We start from the raw sequence: 11,849 nt of genomic DNA, 5'->3' as shown, positions 1-11,849 counted from the left end.
CTCGCCTGCCCACCCTCCTTACCTGTATTTGAGCCGATCGGGGCTTACACACACAGAGTGTATGGCGCCTGCGCGACGCTCTGCCAAGCAGCTGGAGCATCTTGGAGCCATCGCGGAGCATTGTGGGCATGTTACATACATGTTGCGTGCATGCATCTGGTGGACGCCCAGCTCCGTTACACTGTACCGGTTGCAACGGGATCTGGAACCCACCACTGTGTGGGCCCTGTTGGTGAAGGAATTCCAGCTGGCAGGGTCCAGGGGATGGGCCTTCTCTGCCATGGCTCCTATCCTTTGGAACAACTTACCCCCTGAGATGGGATTGGCTTTCACCCATTTGATCTTCCATGGGAGCCTGAACAGCTGGCTCTGCCAGATGGATTTTGCCCTAATTGGGAGTTGGTTGATGAATTAAGAGGCAATCCTGCTCTCCCCTCTCCATTTTTTAACTATAATTTTATCTTGATTTGGAGTTCTATTTGTATTTTTTGAGAGACATTGATTTTTATTCCTGTAAGCTGCCCAGGTTCGTTTCCTTATCAGATGAGCAGCAAACAAATTCAATAAATAAATAAAGCGACTTGCAATTAAGCATCGCTTCACCAGGCAAAACTTACCTCCCTATGGATAAGACTTCATAGGATATGATCCATAGGGAGTAGCTTCAGTTGTTAAAATAGCAGCTGATATGGGCACAACCCCCAAACCATCAGAGGTTAGCCTTAATCACATGGGTTAGCCTGAAGATATTCCTACTACTATCTCCTACAGATAAAATAAGATAATCTTTATTGTCATGTTTTACTGTGAGTACACATTAAAAATGATATTCTGTTGCCTTATCTCAAGAGGTCAAGCTTATTATTCAGAACCTATAAGACCTGACCCCTAGAACAGGAATTCGGTCTGGGAAAGGAGGAAAACCTTGTTTTTCCAGGCAGAATCACGCCCTAGCCATGGATTAGATGTTTATAATACTCATTAGTCAGTAATGGCAGATATTCCGTGAATCACTTTCCTTAAGTTTTATATTATATCTATCAGGACAGTACTAGATGCTGGTATATATTCAGGGGTAGCATGGAAATTCAAAATGAGGTAGCATAAACTATGCCAGCATATTTCTGTGCTGCCCCACAGACTAGAGGAAAGCACATTAACATGACTATGAGGAGCACCCTTTACTATAAAAATGAAAAGCATGAGGAGAAAATGATACAATTGACTGGAAAAAATCCCATGGTTGTATTTATAAAATATTGACCTTGTTGTAAGATTTAAAAATTTAGAAGCATCTGGTGTTTGTAGAAGCAAGTGCCTCCCAAGTAGAAGACGCTCTGATCATCTGTGCAACATCTGTGGCTGCTAGTCCCAATAAGAAACAACTCAATGAGAAACATTTGTATCTTTTCAGGGTGGCCATGTCCCCCAAAATACTGATTTTTTTCATATTATGAAACAAAACAAAGCCTAACATTTATCTATCTATATACAAATGGCTGTGTGTGTGTGTGTGTGTCAGGGCTGGGTTCCTGCCAGTTCTAAGCTCTTCTATAGAAGAGGTTGCACAAATCTACAGTACTGTTTAGAACCGGTTCCAGCTCCCTCCCCTCGACCGTCTGCACATCAACAAGATGAAGAGCCAGAGGAGGAATTCTGGGAGTTGAAGTCCACAAGTCTTAAAGCTGTCAAGTTTGAGCACCCCTGGGCGTTTTTCCCCTAAAGGGTTAAGGGTGCAAGGGTATTGTAACTTGACAGGTTTAAGACTTGTGTGCTTCAAATGCCAGAGTTTCTGAGCCAACATTTTGGTTGCTAAGCAAGAGTGTTGTTAAGTGAGTTTCACCACATTTTACAAGTTGGCCACACCCACCCAGTCACATGACTGCCAGGCCACTCCCACTCAGTCATATGGCTGGCAAGCCACTCCCACCCGGTCACATGGCCGGCAAGCCACTTCCACAAGCAGGCCACACCTACAGAAGGGATTCTAAAAATTTTGAAACCCACCATTGGTGTGTTTGTGTGTGTGTATCTGTGTGTGTGTGTTCAAGCATAACTCTGGAATGCTTCGAGCAATTTCAACTAAACCTGGTACACAGATGACTTGCTCTCTGAGAAAAAATTACTGTGGGGATAAAACCCCTTGAGGTGTGTGTTCAGTTAAGATACAGCCTGTGGCACCTTAAAATGGCTTCTACTTTACTGCTGTAAAATGGCTCCTACTCAAGCTTCTACTGTGCAGCGCAGTGGAGTTGCCATGGTAACGGCTTCACAGTACTCCACAAGGGGGCTCCCTCTGGTAAGAGAGAAAATCCAACATTAGAAATTACATTTGGTCCAGACATTTCCCCCTATAAATAAATACCTGGGCAACACTGAGTTATTGGCTAGTATAACCATAAAAATCAAATACTTCCCTGCTTTGTGAATGGACTGTTTCTAAGTATGGCTGTTGACAAGGTGCAGAAAAGGAACGTACAGGGAATTCATAAAAGCACCCTTTTAAAAAGTGATTTTAAACATAACATTCTATGATGCTACACATCAAAACTCCAAGCATTTTTCCCACAGAAGATTGGATGTGAACAGAAATTAGTAGCTAGGTTATGAGGAAAGAACAAGATCACAAGATCATTGCTAGGAAATATGAGTTTGCTTCCTATTTATATACAGTTATATACAATATACAGCAGGGGTGTGAAATTCCTGTCATCATGGCGTTGACATGTGATGTATTGTGACTTTTGTCCTATTCACTAAACCAGGTGTGGGCATGGCAAGTGTCTGAAGCATCTAGCCTATGAGCTGCGAGTTTGATGTCCCTGATATACAGCCAATGGTGTGTGTGTGTGTGTGTGTGTGTGTGTTTGTGTGTCTTTCTCCTTGGTAGTTCCTTGATTAGGATACAGGTAGTCCCCAACTTACAATCGCAATCGAGCCCAAAATTTATGTTGCTGAATGAGAAGTTTGTTAAGTGAATTTTGCCCCATTTTATTATTTTTCTCACCACATTTTAAGTGAATCAGTGCAGTTCTTAAATTAGTAACAAGGTTGTTAAGTGAATCTGTTTTCCCCATTGATTTTGCTTGTCAGGAGGTTTCAAAAGGGGCTCACATGACTCCAGGAAACTGCAAGTGTCATAAATGTGAGTCACTTGTCAAGTATCCAAATGTAAATCACATGACCATGGTCTGACAATGGTGTGAAAATTGGTCATAGGTCATTTTTTTTCATTGTTGTTATAACTTCGGTCGCTAAATGGTCTATTGTAAATCGAGGACTACCTGTATTGTTTTCTGTTTGATTGTTTGTCTATCACAGATTATTTTATGTATACTCAAGTCAGTGGGCTCCAAAATTCAAGAGAACCACACAACAACACAAATCCCTAAGCAACACATACACAAGCATTCAACGTCTAGTATTCAATGCCCACTACGCCACTCTTTCCCACTTCTATTATACTTCCTCCTCCTACTCCTTGTGAGTTTTACTGCTTAAAAACAGTATCTTTTTTTCCTATCTGCTGTAGATTGCTATACTTCTACAAAGAAACACACACATTAACCCCACCACATCAATGATGGGTCCCTATCAGTTCGGAATGGTTCAGCCGAACCGGTAGTAGCTTGGCAGCCTGGGTTACTGAAACTGGCAATGACCCAGGCGTGCCGCACCCCTGAACCAGTTCTCCCAGTAGGTGCCGCCATCTTGTTTTTTGCTTCTGCGCATGCACAGGAAAAATTTAGGTATAGTGTGCATGCGCACACAGTGCGCATCAAGCATGCATGCGGCACATTCGTGAACGAACTAGAAGTAGTCTCTTCCAGAACCCACCCCTGTTCCACATCCAGCTGCCTTTACACTCAGCTTCAGTAGCACATATACCAAAATTGGAGTGATACAGAGAAGATTAGCATGTGCAAGGATGACACACAAATACATTCAGCTTTTATATACTCAATATTTGCTGTGCTGGCTAAGAGATGCTAAAGGGACAAGCAGCACAGGTGCATTATGTAGGCAGCCTCTCTTTGCACAGTCTGCTGTTTTCATTTGTCTTCTGACTGCTAGACAGTGTTCATGGATGTACTCTGTCAACCTTCTGCCTATCTGTCCTACAAAGTCATTGTTACAGTCCTTAGAGTGTATGAGTGTATGACTTATGGTTTTTTATGTATAGCAACATTATCTTTTCAAAGCTTGTGTTGGTTGGCGAAAAATGTAAAAACAGTATATTTCAACTTCACATGGTTTTATAGAAAGGCAAAATTAAACTTTCATTGTCCAAGGTTTTTCTCAAAGGAACCCTATTAATTATAAGTTAACAATGCATCCCCACTGACTACATTGGTGACAAATGTAAAGGTTAGTAGTAGGCAAACTGATGGATTTAGCTCAGGGGTGGGTTCCTGCCAGTTCTAACCTCTTCTATAGGAGAGGTTCCACAAATCTACAGTACCATTTAGAAGCAGTTCCAGCTCCCTCTCCCCGCACGTCCGCACATCATCAAGATGAAGAGCGAGAGGAGGAATTCTGGGTGTTGAAGTCCACAAGTCTTAAAGCTGTCAAGTTTGAATATCCCTGGTTTTTTTTCTAAAGGGTTAGGGGTGCAAGGGTCTTGTGACTTAACAGCTTTAAGACTTGCATGCTTCATATGCCAGAGTTTCTGACCCAACATTTTGGTTGCTAAGCAAGAGCGTTGTTAACTGAGTTTCACCACATTTTATAAGTTGGTCACGCCCACCCAGTCACATGGCTGGCAAGCCACTCCCACCCAGTCACATGGCTGGCAAGCCACTCCCACAAAGCAGGCCACACCTACAGAAGAGGTTTCTAAAAAATTTTGAAATTCCACCACTGATTTAGCTACTTGTGACCCTAACAAAGTGAACTGCAATCCCAATTTAAATAAATTTTGCATAGGAAATAGGGATGTACAAAAGCCATAATTGATTTTGCAGAGTAAGCAGAGGCAAATGACATATTGGATTTTATGACATAATGTATGTTTTATTATTTTGGCTCCACTGTAGTTAAGAGCGTACATCTATGGCTATAGATTCTATAGTACATTATTAAATACAAGGAAGTTTAACTGATAACCTTTTCCAACCAGAACCTCAAGCTACAATCTAAGGAAATTATCCATCTGCAGTTAGGAAAAGGGAGCCCCACTGTTACCCCATTTCATTTGCTCTTACACTAATGACTATTATCATAGCAATAGTACTTACACTTATATACTGCTCGATAGTGCTTTACAGCCTATTGTAAGCAGTTTACAGAGTCAGCATATTTTCCCCAACAATCTGGGTCCTTATTTTATTGATCTTGGAAGGATGGATGGCTGAGTCAACCTGGAGTTGGTCAGGATGCTGGCAAGATCGAACTGCTGGCAGTTGGCAACGTTAGCCTGCAATACTGCATTTTAACCACTATGGCTCTTGATTGTAAGTCATACATGTGATGTATGACTAATAACACTGTATATGTATTTCATTCATAAAAAATAATGGCAGAGAAAAATTCTGTAAATGCTTTTTTTTTCCAGGAATTTTTTTTAATTATGAATTTACGTGGATTCCTAAATTAAAGCATGAAATATTATTTGGGATTCAATTTAGTAGAAAGTATTGTAATTCCTAAACTTATTTAATAATTTGTGTTATGTTTTATTATTACAGTAGATATTTACTTGGCTCTGAGCAACGAATCTCCATTAGTTTTAAAAATGAAATAATATATTTAGTTACTATATGTAAAATTAATAAAATAGTGAAAATTCTTATCTAATTCTGTGATGCTTCTAACTTTTTCTTTGTTTGTGTAGTGAACACTTATTTTTTGTCTTACTTCCCCCTGGTTTGTTTTTGTATTTCTCCATGATGCTTAATAAAAATATAAAACAAAAAAAAATCATTTGGTATTTGATTGATGTTTATCCAAATTTTATCTCCCTTATCCTGACTCTCATGGCTTTTATATAATCACATCAAGTAAGCACATTAAAAAAAAAACTTGGTTAATCAGGATTTTTTGTACTTTTTGATTAATGAAGATTGTCTAACAATCTGAAGATTGCTATTGGATTATGTATATAATGCCAGCTGGCCATTATTCTTCTCTATATGTGGTTTAGTAACCAATTTCCATAGTAATTTTCAATAGCTGATTATACAAATTTTATTTTTGAAAATTTATAAAAATACAACTCTGGTAAGTAAGATGTATTTGAAAAAAGTGTAATAAAGGATTCATATTTAGTCTCATAAGGGGCTCATATAAGTACACCCTGGGCTGCTCACCTCAAGCAGAGATAAGTGAACCAGTGTGTTATAATGGCTAAAGCACAAGGCTGGCACTGGGGACGCCTAAATTCAAATCTAACTTCAGGTCCAGAACCCCAGTTACTGATTTTGAGCTGGTCACTGTCTGTCAAGCCAGACTACCTCTTAATGGGTTTACTATGGCAAAATAATGGGAGGCAGGAACATAATCTATCTTGAGCTCTTGAATGAAATGGGAAGGGAAGACTGACTGACTGACTGACTGACTGACTGACTGACTGAATTTCCTGATAGATCACAAGAGTTTCTGTTTTCAAAATAGAACCATTATGATCTATCTTGATGTGGCTAACAGCCAGCTCTGCAATCTGTACTTCTTTCTGCAGAAAGTGAAGTTTCACAAGGGCAGTTACTAAGGGAATCCTGCACAATTTTGGGAGGGAGAGGCTAAGGCCATCATGGAAATATGATCAAACCAAAATTTGGGCATGCACACATCCCATCTGTATTGTTCCTAAACAGATTTTTCCAAAGTCCATTTTATTCTATCTTATTTGAAAATCATGACTTTAACTCTGGGATAGAAGCTGTACACTAATGTACTATAAATAATTATCATCCTCGGGAACTACTGGCTGCTCCCATTCTCATCAACCAACATTCCAGCAATGGTAATTTGTACTTGTTCGTTTACAATCTTTGCCCAATATTACCTGGCTCCTTATATGAACAGGCAGAAAAGCACACCGCTTGGGCTAGGTTTGCGAAAACATGCAATAAGAAGGGTCAGGAATTGCACTTCCTGAGCCAGGGTGGGTGCTGGTGGAAAGCATGGTAACCTGCTCCCACCATGTTTGCATGCTTTTGGCTAAGCCTCTAGTCTTTAATATTGCAGAAGAGGTTACTTGAGACATCATGAGTTAATCTCTTCAGGTAAAACCTTCACGTATAAATTCCAACTAGGCAAGCACTGATGAATAGCATTTCTACTCCTCTAAATATAGTGAGGACATATGCATATAATTTAGCTAGCTGCAATTCATGTGGAAACATTCTGTGTGCTGGAAGGCTTCCTACTACAGTCTGTATTTCTCTTGACTTACATAGTAGTACTAGAAGTTGGAAAGAGCTGCTTACAAGTGCTCTCTAATAGTGGATACCATATGCATAGTTATGGCCTGGATGGGGTTAAAATCTTGTCCTTTATTCAAGACAGCAAATATAAGCCAAAGCTTTAATAGGCAATGTTTTAATATATCCAGGAGGTTTGGGCATCTCTTTTACCAGTTCTACTGTTCTCACATTGTAATGTTAATGCTTCTCCTGCAATATAACAAAGAACCATAACGATAGCAGTGGAAAGGACGGAATGTCCTTTACACCTATTTGTTATCTTCAAGGTCAGCAAATATGGAAACACAATAAGCTGTGTAGTCTGGGCAGCTGGCAAGCAAATACTTTCCTACTCTGACTAGCTTTTACCAAAGGGGAAATTGTTAAGAGTCTTGAAGGATATGTCCATCTATCTAAGAAAATATATGTATTGATATTTTCAGATTAGAAAACTCAGTGGTGACAGAATCTTTTTAAATTCTCTAGAATTTATCAAGCAAAAAAGAAATAAAAGAGGAACCAAAGAGGAGGAAGGAGAATGAGAGAAATTCAGATTAAATTTACCAGATTCAGTTTTACAAATACAATTCTCTGCAGCCTCTATATTTAAAAATATTCATTTAAGCAACAGATGGATTTTTATTTTAAAAATGGAGACACAGTCATTGTATCAATTTTAGCTGGGTTCTCTACATTTGTTTTTGTTTACCATTCTGCGGACAAATTTGCACTTTTGTGACCACTGAGCTGGTCTAAGAATTCTCTCATGAGAGCTAGATTTTTTAAAAAAAAATAGTTAATGATTAGTATACAATTGTCCTAAATATTTATATTAAAGTAAAAAAGCGTCTGTGGTGCAATTCCATGAAATTGAGAATAAACTAACAATTCCCGGATGTTAAAATTATTTATATCTCCCCAAAAATATCAACAGAAGGAAGTATGCCTTAAAAATAGATAATGCAGGAAAATATATTAACATATTGATAGTACATTAAAAGATTGATAATGACCTACCACCATGCAGCCTGAGGTTACACATAATAAACATTTTAGTTTCCTATACTACCCAACTGTACTCAGTTTCATAGAGGTAAAACTCAGCAAAAAAGGTAAAATTTACTTTTGAAAATGTGCTTTGGATTGCTTTCTTTGGTTTCCATTCAATACTCATGCCATTATTCACAAAGTGTCCTTCAATGGATTTGGATTACATCACTTAATAACTCCAGGAAAGAACCAAGTTTAGAGCTGAGAGAGGCTAGAAGTCTCTACATTAGGAAAAACTGTTAAACAGTGTGGGAGGAGGCCTTACTGAACTCAGCAGGACTTAGTTTTGAATAGTTATGCATAGGATTGCACTAAACCTGTTTTGGTTTCATCACTGTCATTCTTCTTGGAAAATCTGCTTTTCTTAATTGACAGGTCCAACCAATTGTATCTGGCCATGTACTGATGAGACAGGCAAAAGAAAAGAGTAGTCAGGAACGAGTCCTTAATGTTGCACATAACTTTTAACTTTATTTTTTTTTCTTAGATGAAATATTTTGGATATGTAAGATATCATGTATCTTGATACATGATATCTTACATAATCTCTAAATCAGAGGTGGTATTCAGCGGGTTCTGACCAGTTCTGGAGAACCGGTAGCAGAAATTTTGAGTAGTTTGGAGAACCAGTAAATGTCACCTCTGACTGGTCCCACCCCCATCTATTCTCTCCTTCCTGAGTCCCAGCTGATCAGGAGGAAATGGGGATTTTGCAGTAACCTTCCCCTGGAGTGGGGAGGGAATGGAGATTTTACAGTATCCTTTCCCTGCCACGCCCACCAAGCCATGTCACGCCCACCAAGCCATGTCAACTAAGCCACGCCCACAGAACCAGTAGTAAAAATGTTTGAACCCCACCACTGCTCTAAATATTTCCCTTCAACCCCACAGGTTCATCCATGTAGCCATTTTACCCATTCTTTCATCAGATCTCTTAGATCAGGAGAGATTCCTTCCATCTTAAATCCTGCTGCCCAAGTTTTATCCCACCTGAGGAATGGGACCGTGTTCTGCTACTGTTCTTGTAGCTACAATGCACAATGCAGTGATCGGTGGTTGCTCCTTGCAGAAATTTGAACGTCAAAAAACAAATGACCACAAATTTCCATTTTGCTGTTTGTAAACTAAATATAGACCCATTACATGATTTCTATTTATTCTTTTTATCCTGGTTTATATGTTCTTAAGCTTCCTATGTTTTCTTTTAAAATGAGTGATAGTGGTAACCCCCTTTTTCCTAAACACAGAGATACACATGGTTCCCTTAAGCAAAAACAATAGGAGTATTTTGGTAAACTAAAATTTTATATTTTTGAAGGTGAAATACATAGAGATGCTTGGGGAAAAGAAATTTTATGAGAAAAGCATGTTTTAGATTGTGAGAAAGTTCGGTAGCCATCTGGAAGCAGAGAATTAAATGACCTTGTATGTGAAATTTATTTCTCCTATCCATTCTATTCTCCTTTAACCCATACTCTATGCTCACAATATAAAACCTAAGCTGTATACACCCCCCCCCCAAAAAAAACCTGAGTAACTCCTAGAATTCTTCCAAACAGGCATAAAAAAAGCATGGGTAGATTTTCTCCTAGCAAGTCAATGTCATTATTATATCAAGATATCCTGGTTCTGTTTTCTGCAGCAAATTCCCTCAGCAAATTCTATTCTATGTCATTGGGGATACATTTGAGGATAATTGATGCTATTGCCAATGTGTAGCAGGGTGCCTGAATTATTCTTTTGAGTCCAAAAAATATACAAGATAGCAGCATTAACAGTGTTCAACAATACATGTTGAAGAAAAGATTGAAACTCTAAAGGAGAATATTTGTAGCTCAGGGATGAAATGAGGAGTCCTCTGAGCTTGTTTGTTTTCTTGCAGATGTTTCATTACCAAAAGCACCAAAGACAAATGCACCAAAGAAAAATTCTCTGTGTGTCCAATCACACTTGGCCAATAAAGAATTCTATTCTATTCTATTTCCTAAACTAGGTAAACTAGGTAACATTGTCAGTGTTAGAAACTTCATAGAATGCACACACCCACTTTCTAATTTCTTCCAGTTTACATGAAAGTATTGAGAAAGACATGGGAAATGTTACAGTTGAAGAAAATGTTTTCTTATATTTAATTGAAGAAAGATTTGATTGTATAATATTATTAACTCTTATTAGCATTTGGATGTTTAAAGTGCATCAACATTGGTCCACCTGTCTAGCATATTCAGTGATAAAATAGTAAATTTTCACTCAAATACTTTACTGCATGATCATCATCAAACATCATAGTTGGCCAGCTTTAGTTGTAGATTTTGATCACCATGTAGTTGCCAATTGTCAATACTGTTTATTCCATCCTATGAGAAAGATTTATGTATATGGCAGAAGCACAGCCTACCCTCAAGTTTATGTAAAAAGTTAATTGTACATACATCTGAATTTGAAGGAAAGCTAAGTGCTTTCTCATTAAATAAAATCTCTAACAAACATTCATTCCATAAATTGGTGTGCCAGCCAGAGCAATGATTCTGGGGAAATATCTTGCTGAGAATATGAATAACCAGAGAAACCAAATGGAATTAATAATCCATGTAGTCATACATGATCTTCTAACTATCTGTTTCTCCAACTTTGTCTTTATTCACGTTAGGTTACTTTAATTTTACACAACTCCCTGCTATGAACAAGCTAGATGTCTTGCATCTATGGATGGTATGTCTTTCTGAATTTTTGCTTGTCACAGCCTTTCAATTGCTACCCTTTTATGCAGAATGAAGACAATGGAAGAGGGAATGGAATATAAGTTTGAATGGATTGGGAAGAATAATACAAATTGGAGGCCCACCCGTGATCTAGGTTTGAATAGCAGTAGGAGGCAAAGAATTAAAGCTCCCACATTTATTCTCCCACACATATTTTTGAGTAAGTCCCGTATATTTCTTTTTCAACAGGGGAATAAAAAGGCACACTGTTAGATATGTCTTTAAAGTAATGTTTTGTTTGAACCTGAATAACCCCATAGAGGAAGTGCTGGGAAGATTATGGCCAAATCAAGATCTCCCAGCCAAGAATAAGTAGAAAGAACCGCCTTCTGAATACCAACTTATTGCCAAGCAAATATACCAATTTGTGATCAAATTCACAGGATGCATTGACATGTTACATTCTATTGAAATATATGGAATGTGCAACTACTATGTGGCTGGTGTTTTGGGCTAATGATTATTTTTATTGTTAGCTGATAATTTAATCATTTGTCATTAATAGTTCTAAAAATTCTGCTATCTTGCTTTTCAAATATTGCTTATGTCAATCATTTTCTCTTTATTTCAGATTAAGAATATTATTTCTACTTATTTTCTCTGGAATTCAAAGACTTATTGAAAATGTCTGGTT

General features: G+C 38.2%; 1 pseudogene; it reads left to right on the top strand.

Moving 5' to 3' along the window:
• Positions 1-3,867: 3,867 nt before the first annotated feature.
• LOC116513605 lies at positions 3,868-3,964 on the top strand (annotated as a pseudogene).
• The last annotated feature ends 7,885 nt before the right edge of the window (positions 3,965-11,849 follow it).

The sequence above is a fragment of the Thamnophis elegans genome, chromosome 9 (assembly GCF_009769535.1).
Source record: "Thamnophis elegans isolate rThaEle1 chromosome 9, rThaEle1.pri, whole genome shotgun sequence".
NCBI classification, from domain to species: Eukaryota; Metazoa; Chordata; class Lepidosauria; order Squamata; family Colubridae; genus Thamnophis; species Thamnophis elegans.
This window is presented reverse-complemented; position numbering and strand designations above follow the sequence as displayed.